Source organism: Scyliorhinus torazame, chromosome 22 (assembly GCF_047496885.1).
Source record: "Scyliorhinus torazame isolate Kashiwa2021f chromosome 22, sScyTor2.1, whole genome shotgun sequence".
NCBI lineage: Eukaryota > Metazoa > Chordata > Chondrichthyes > Carcharhiniformes > Scyliorhinidae > Scyliorhinus > Scyliorhinus torazame.
The window spans coordinates 3308790-3317145 of NC_092728.1; the positions used below are offsets into that span (position 1 = coordinate 3308790).

The following is an 8356-nucleotide window of genomic DNA, read 5'->3' on the forward strand; positions in this document are numbered from 1 at the left end:
CGGTACTGACCCTCTGACAGTGCGGCACTCCCTCAGTACTGACCCTCTGACAGTGCAGCACTCCCTCAGTACTGACCCTCTGACAGTGCGGCACTCCCTCAGTACTGACCCTCTGACAGTGCGGCGCTCCCTCGGTACTGACCCTCTGACAGTGCGGCGCTCCCTCGGTACTGACCCTCTTACAGTGTGGCACTCCCTCAGTACTGACCCTCTGACAGTGCAGCACTCCCTCAGTACTGACCCTCTGACAGTGCGGCGCTCCCTCAGTACTGACCCTCTGACAGTGCAGCACTCCCTCAGTACTGACCCTCTGACAGTGCGGCACTCCCTCAGTACTGACCCTCTGACAGTGCAGCACTCCCTCAGTACTGACCCTCTGACAGTGCGGCACTCCCTCAGTACTGATCCTCTGACTGTGCGGCACTCCCTCAGTACTGACCCTCTGACAGTGCGGCGCTCCCTCAGTACTGATCCTCTGACTGTGCGGCACTCCCTCAGTACTGATCCTCTGACTGTGCGGCACTCCCTCAGTACTGACCCTCTGACAGTGCGGCGCTCCCTCAGTACTGACCCTCTGACAGTGCGGCACTCCCTCAGTACTGACCCACTGACAGTGCGGCGCTCCCTCAGTACTGACCCTCTGACAGTGCGCCACTCCCTCAGCACTGACCCTCTGACAGTGCGGCACTCCCTCAGTACTGACCCTCTGACAGTGCGGCACTCCCTCAGTACTGACCCTCTGACAGTGCGGCACTCCCTCAGTACTGACCCTCTGACAGTGCGGCACTCCCTCAGTACTGACCCTCTGACAGTGCGGCACTCCCTCAGTACTGACCTTCTGACTGTGCAGCACTCCCTCAGTACTGACCCTCAAACAGTGCGGCACTCACTCAGTACTGACCCACTGACAGTGCGGCACTCCCTCAGTACTGACCCTCTGACAGTGCGGCACTCCCTCAGTACTGACTCTCTGACAGTGCGGCACTCCCTCAGTACTGAGCCTCTGACAGTGCAGCAATCCCTCAGTACTGACCCTCTGACAGTGCGGGACTCCCTCAGTACTGACCCTCTGACAGTGCGGCACTCCCTCAGTACTGACCCTCTGACAGTGCGGCACTCCCTCAGTACTGACCCTCTGACAGTGCAGCACTCCCTCAGTACTGACCCTCTGACAGTGCAGCACTCCCCCAGCACTCCCCCAGTACTGACCCTCTGACAGTGCAGCACTCCCTCAGTACTGACCCTCTGACAGTGCGGCACTCCCTCAGTACTGACCCTCTGACAGTGCGGCACTCCCTCAATACTGACCCTCTGACAGTGCGGCACTCCCTCAGTACTGACCCTCTGACAGTGCAGCACTCCCTCAGTACTGACCCTCTGACAGTGCAGCACTCCCTCAGTACTGACTCTCTGACAGTGCGGCGCTCCCTCAGTACTGACCCTCTGACAGTGCAGCACTCCCCCAGTACTGACCCTCTGACAGTGCGGCACTCCCTCAGTACTGACCCTCTGACAGTGCGGCGCTCCCTCAGTACTGACCCTCTGACAGTGCAGCACTCCCCCAGTACTGACCCTCTGACAGTGCGGCACTCCCTCAGTACTGACCCTCTGACAGTGCAGCACTCCCTCAGTACTGACCCTCCGACAGTGCAGCACTCCCTCAGTACTGACCCTCCGACAGTGCAGCACTCCCTCAGTACTGACCCTCTGACAGTGCAACACTCCCTCAGTACTGACCCTCCGACAGTGCAGCACTCCCTCAGTACTGACCCTCCGACAGTGCAGCACTCCCTCAGTACTGACCCTCTGACAGTGCAGCACTCCCTCAGTACTGACCCTCTGACAGTGCAGCACTCCCCCAGTACTGACCCTCTGACAGTGCGGCACTCCCTCAGTACTGACCCGCTGACAGTGCAGCACTCCCTCAGTACTGACCCTCTGACAGTGCAGCACTCCCTCAGTACTGACCCTCTGACAGTGCGGCACTCCCTCAGTACTGACCCACTGACAGTGCGGCACTCCCTCAGTACTGACCCTCTGACAGTGCGGCGCTCCCTCAGTACTGACCCTCTGACAGTGCGGCACTCCCACAGTACTGACCCTCTGACAGTGCAGCACTCCCTCAGTACTGACCCTCTGACAGTGTGGCGCTCCCTCAGTACTGACCCTCTGACAGTGCAGCACTCCCTCAGTACTGACCCTCTGACAGTGCGGCACTCCCTCAGTACTGACCCTCTGACAGTGCGGCGCTCCCTCGGTACTGACCCTCTGACAGTGCGGCGCTCCCTCGGTACTGACCCTCTGACAGTGCGGCACTCCCTCAGTACTGACCCTCTGACAGTGCAGCACTCCCTCAGTACTGACCCTCTGACAGTGCGGCGCTCCCTCGGTACTGACCCTCTGACAGTGCGGCACTCCCTCAGTACTGACCCTCTGACAGTGCAGCACTCCCTCAGTACTGACCCTCTGACAGTGCGGCACTCCCTCAGTACTGACCCTCTGACAGTGCGGCGCTCCCTCGGTACTGACCCTCTGACAGTGCGGCGCTCCCTCGGTACTGACCCTCTGACAGTGCGGCACTCCCTCAGTACTGACCCTCTGACAGTGCAGCACTCCCTCAGTACTGACCCTCTGACAGTGCGGCGCTCCCTCGGTACTGACCCTCTGACAGTGCGGCACTCCCTCAGTACTGACCCTCTGACAGTGCAGCACTCCCTCAGTACTGACCCTCTGACAGTGCGGCACTCCCTCAGTACTGACCCTCTGACAGTGCGGCGCTCCCTCGGTACTGACCCTCTGACAGTGCGGCGCTCCCTCGGTACTGACCCTCTTACAGTGCAGCACTCCCTCAGTACTGACCCTCTGACAGTGCGGCACTCCCTCAGTACTGACCCTCTGACAGTGCAGCACTCCCTCAGTACTGACCCTCTGACAGTGCGGCACTCCCTCAGTACTGACCCTCTGACAGTGCAGCACTCCCTCAGTACTGACCCTCTGACAGTGCGGCACTCCCTCAGTACTGATCCTCTGACTGTGCGGCACTCCCTCAGTACTGACCCTCTGACAGTGCGGCGCTCCCTCAGTACTGATCCTCTGACTGTGCGGCACTCCCTCAGTACTGATCCTCTGACTGTGCGGCACTCCCTCAGTACTGACCCTCTGACAGTGCGGCGCTCCCTCAGTACTGACCCTCTGACAGTGCGGCACTCCCTCAGTACTGACCCACTGACAGTGCGGCGCTCCCTCAGTACTGACCCTCTGACAGTGCGCCACTCCCTCAGCACTGACCCTCTGACAGTGCAGCACTCCCTCAGTACTGACCCTCTGACAGTGCGGCACTCCCTCAGTACTGACCCTCTGACAGTGCGGCACTCCCTCAGTACTGACCCTCTGACAGTGCGGCACTCCCTCAGTACTGACCCTCTGACAGTGCGGCACTCCCTCAGTACTGACCTTCTGACTGTGCAGCACTCCCTCAGTACTGACCCTCTGACAGTGCGGCACTCACTCAGTACTGACCCACTGACAGTGCGGCACTCCCTCAGTACTGACCCTCTGACAGTGCGGCACTCCCTCAGTACTGACTCTCTGACAGTGCGGCACTCCCTCAGTACTGAGCCTCTGACAGTGCAGCAATCCCTCAGTACTGACCCTCTGACAGTGCGGGACTCCCTCAGTACTGACCCTCTGACAGTGCGGCACTCCCTCAGTACTGACCCTCTGACAGTGCGGCACTCCCTCAGTACTGACCCTCTGACAGTGCAGCACTCCCTCAGTACTGACCCTCTGACAGTGCAGCACTCCCCCAGCACTCCCCCAGTACTGACCCTCTGACAGTGCAGCACTCCCTCAGTACTGACCCTCTGACAGTGCGGCACTCCCTCAGTACTGACCCTCTGACAGTGCGGCACTCCCTCAATACTGACCCTCTGACAGTGCGGCACTCCCTCAGTACTGACCCTCTGACAGTGCAGCACTCCCTCAGTACTGACTCTCTGACAGTGCGGCGCTCCCTCAGTACTGACCCTCTGACAGTGCAGCACTCCCCCAGTACTGACCCTCTGACAGTGCGGCACTCCCTCAGTACTGACCCTCTGACAGTGCGGCGCTCCCTCAGTACTGACCCTCTGACAGTGCAGCACTCCCCCAGTACTGACCCTCTGACAGTGCGGCACTCCCTCAGTACTGACCCTCTGACAGTGCAGCACTCCCTCAGTACTGACCCTCCGACAGTGCAGCACTCCCTCAGTACTGACCCTCCGACAGTGCAGCACTCCCTCAGTACTGACCCTCTGACAGTGCAACACTCCCTCAGTACTGACCCTCCGACAGTGCAGCACTCCCTCAGTACTGACCCTCCGACAGTGCAGCACTCCCTCAGTACTGACCCTCTGACAGTGCAGCACTCCCTCAGTACTGACCCTCTGACAGTGCAGCACTCCCCCAGTACTGACCCTCTGACAGTGCGGCACTCCCTCAGTACTGACCCGCTGACAGTGCAGCACTCCCTCAGTACTGACCCTCTGACAGTGCAGCACTCCCTCAGTACTGACCCTCTGACAGTGCGGCACTCCCTCAGTACTGACCCACTGACAGTGCGGCACTCCCTCAGTACTGACCCTCTGACAGTGCGGCGCTCCCTCAGTACTGACCCTCTGACAGTGCGGCACTCCCACAGTACTGACCCTCTGACAGTGCAGCACTCCCTCAGTACTGACCCTCTGACAGTGTGGCGCTCCCTCAGTACTGACCCTCTGACAGTGCAGCACTCCCTCAGTACTGACCCTCTGACAGTGCGGCACTCCCTCAGTACTGACCCTCTGACAGTGCGGCGCTCCCTCGGTACTGACCCTCTGACAGTGCGGCGCTCCCTCGGTACTGACCCTCTGACAGTGCGGCACTCCCTCAGTACTGACCCTCTGACAGTGCAGCACTCCCTCAGTACTGACCCTCTGACAGTGCGGCGCTCCCTCGGTACTGACCCTCTGACAGTGCGGCACTCCCTCAGTACTGACCCTCTGACAGTGCAGCACTCCCTCAGTACTGACCCTCTGACAGTGCGGCACTCCCTCAGTACTGACCCTCTGACAGTGCGGCGCTCCCTCGGTACTGACCCTCTGACAGTGCGGCGCTCCCTCGGTACTGACCCTCTTACAGTGTGGCACTCCCTCAGTACTGACCCTCTGACAGTGCAGCACTCCCTCAGTACTGACCCTCTGACAGTGCGGCGCTCCCTCAGTACTGACCCTCTGACAGTGCAGCACTCCCTCAGTACTGACCCTCTGACAGTGCGGCACTCCCTCAGTACTGACCCTCTGACAGTGCAGCACTCCCTCAGTACTGACCCTCTGACAGTGCGGCACTCCCTCAGTACTGATCCTCTGACTGTGCGGCACTCCCTCAGTACTGACCCTCTGACAGTGCGGCGCTCCCTCAGTACTGATCCTCTGACTGTGCGGCACTCCCTCAGTACTGATCCTCTGACTGTGCGGCACTCCCTCAGTACTGACCCTCTGACAGTGCGGCGCTCCCTCAGTACTGACCCTCTGACAGTGCGGCACTCCCTCAGTACTGACCCACTGACAGTGCGGCGCTCCCTCAGTACTGACCCTCTGACAGTGCGCCACTCCCTCAGCACTGACCCTCTGACAGTGCGGCACTCCCTCAGTACTGACCCTCTGACAGTGCGGCACTCCCTCAGTACTGACCCTCTGACAGTGCGGCACTCCCTCAGTACTGACCCTCTGACAGTGCGGCACTCCCTCAGTACTGACCCTCTGACAGTGCGGCACTCCCTCAGTACTGACCTTCTGACTGTGCAGCACTCCCTCAGTACTGACCCTCTGACAGTGCGGCACTCACTCAGTACTGACCCACTGACAGTGCGGCACTCCCTCAAGTACTGACCCTCTGACAGTGCGGCACTCCCTCAGTACTGACTCTCTGACAGTGCGGCACTCCCTCAGTACTGAGCCTCTGACAGTGCAGCAATCCCTCAGTACTGACCCTCTGACAGTGCGGGACTCCCTCAGTACAGACCCTCTGACAGTGCGGCACTCCCCTCAGTACTGACCCTCTGACAGTGCGGCACTCCCTCAGTACTGACCCTCTGACAGTGCAGCACTCCCTCAGTACTGACCCTCTGACAGTGCAGCACTCCCCCAGCACTCCCCCAGTACTGACCCTCTGACAGTGCAGCACTCCCTCAGTACTGACCCTCTGACAGTGCGGCACTCCCTCAGTACTGACCCTCTGACAGTGCGGCACTCCCTCAATACTGACCCTCTGACAGTGCGGCACTCCCTCAGTACTGACCCTCTGACAGTGCAGCACTCCCTCAGTACTGACCCTCTGACAGTGCAGCACTCCCTCAGTACTGACTCTCTGACAGTGCGGCACTCCCTCAGTACTGAACCTCTGACAGTGCGGCACTCCCTCAGTACTGACCCTCTGACAGTGCGGCACTCCCTCAGTACTGACCCTCTGACAGTGCGGCACTCCCTCAGTACTGACCCTCTGACAGTGCGGCACTCCCTCAGTACTGACCCTCTGACAGTGCAGCACTCCCTCAGTACTGACCCTCCGACAGTGCAGCACTCCCTCAGTACTGACCCTCCGACAGTGCAGCACTCCCTCAGTACTGACCCTCTGACAGTGCAACACTCCCTCAGTACTTACCCTCCGACAGTGCAGCACTCCCTCAGTACTGACCCTCCGACAGTGCAGCACTCCCTCAGTACTGACCCTCCGACAGTGCAGCACTCCCTCAGTACTGACCCTCCGACAGTGCAGCACTCCCTCAGTACTGGACCCTCTGACAGTGCAGCACTCCCTCAGTACTGACCCTCTGACAGTGCAGCACTCCCCCAGTACTGACCCTCTGACAGTGCGGCACTCCCTCAGTACTGACCCGCTGACAGTGCAGCACTCCCTCAGTACTGACCCTCTGACAGTGCAGCACTCCCTCAGTACTGACCCTCTGACAGTGCAGCACTCCCTCAGTACTGACCCTCTGACAGTGCGGCGCTCCCTCAGTACTGACCCTCTGACAGTGCAGCACTCCCTCAGTACTGACCCTCTGACAGTGCAGCACTCCCTCAGTACTGACCCTCTGACAGGGCGGCGCTCCCTCAGTACTGACCCTCTGACAGTGCAGCACTCCCCCAGTACTGACCCTCTGACAGTGCGGCACTCCCTCAGTACTGACCCTCTGACAGTGCGGCGCTCCCTCAGTACTGACCCTCTGACAGTGCAGCACTCCCCCAGTACTGACCCTCTGACAGTGCGGCGCTCCCTCAGTACTGACCCTCCGACAGTGCAGCACTCCCTCAGTACTGACCCTCAGACAGCGCAGCACTCCCTCAGTACTGACCCTCCGACAGTGCAGCACTCCCTCAGTACTGACCCTCCGACAGTGCAGCACTCCCTCAGTACTGACCCTCTGACAGTGCAGCACTCCCTCAGTACTGACCCTCCGACAGTGCAGCACTCCCTCAGTACTGACCCTCCGACAGTGCAGCACTCCCTCAGTACTGACCCTCCGACAGTGCAGCATTCCCTCAGTACTGACCCTCCGACAGTGCAGCATTCCCTCAGTACTGACCCTCTGACAGTGCAGCACTCCCCCAGTACTGACCCTCTGACAGTGCGGCACTCCCTCAGTACTGACCCTCTGACAGTGCAGCACTCCCTCAGTACTGACCCTCTGACAGTGCGGCACTCCCTCAGTACTGACCCTCTGACAGTGCGGCACTCCCTCAGTACTGACCCTCTGACAGTGCAGCTCTCCCTCAGTACTGACCCTCTGTCAGTGCAGCTCTCCCTCAGTACTGACTCTCTGACAATGCAGCACTCCTCAGCACTGACCCGCTGACAGTGCGGTACTCCCTCAGTACTGACCCTCTGACAGTGCAGCACTCCCTCAGTACTGACCCTCTGACAGTGCGGCACTCCCTCAGTACTGACCTTCACACAGTGCGGCACTCCCTCAGTACTGACCCTCTGACAGTGCGGCACTCCCTCAGTACTGACCCTCTGACAGTGCAGCACTCCCTCAGTACTGACCCTCTGACAGTGCGGCACTCCCTCAGTACTGACCCTCTGACAGTGCGGCACTCCCTCAGTACTGACCCTCTGACAGTGCGGCACTCCCTCAGTACTAACCCTCTGACAGTGCGGCACTCCCTCAGTACTGACCCTCTGACAGTGCGGCACTCCCTCAGTACTGACCCTCTGACAGTGCGGCACTCCCTCAGTACTGACCCTCTGACAGTGCTGCACTCCCTCAGTACTGACCCTCTGACAGTGCGGCACTCCCTCAGCACTGACCCTCTGACAGTGCAGCACTCCCTCAGTA

The 8356-nt window shown here is 60.1% G+C and overlaps 1 protein-coding gene across 1 annotated transcript in view; it reads right to left on the minus strand.

Annotated features, from left to right (window-relative positions):
* The window catches only part of LOC140399406 (rho guanine nucleotide exchange factor 3-like), a 930630-nt gene that overhangs the window by 593232 nt on the left and 329042 nt on the right, over positions 1-8356 (minus strand). The gene's annotated exons all lie outside the window — the stretch shown is intronic.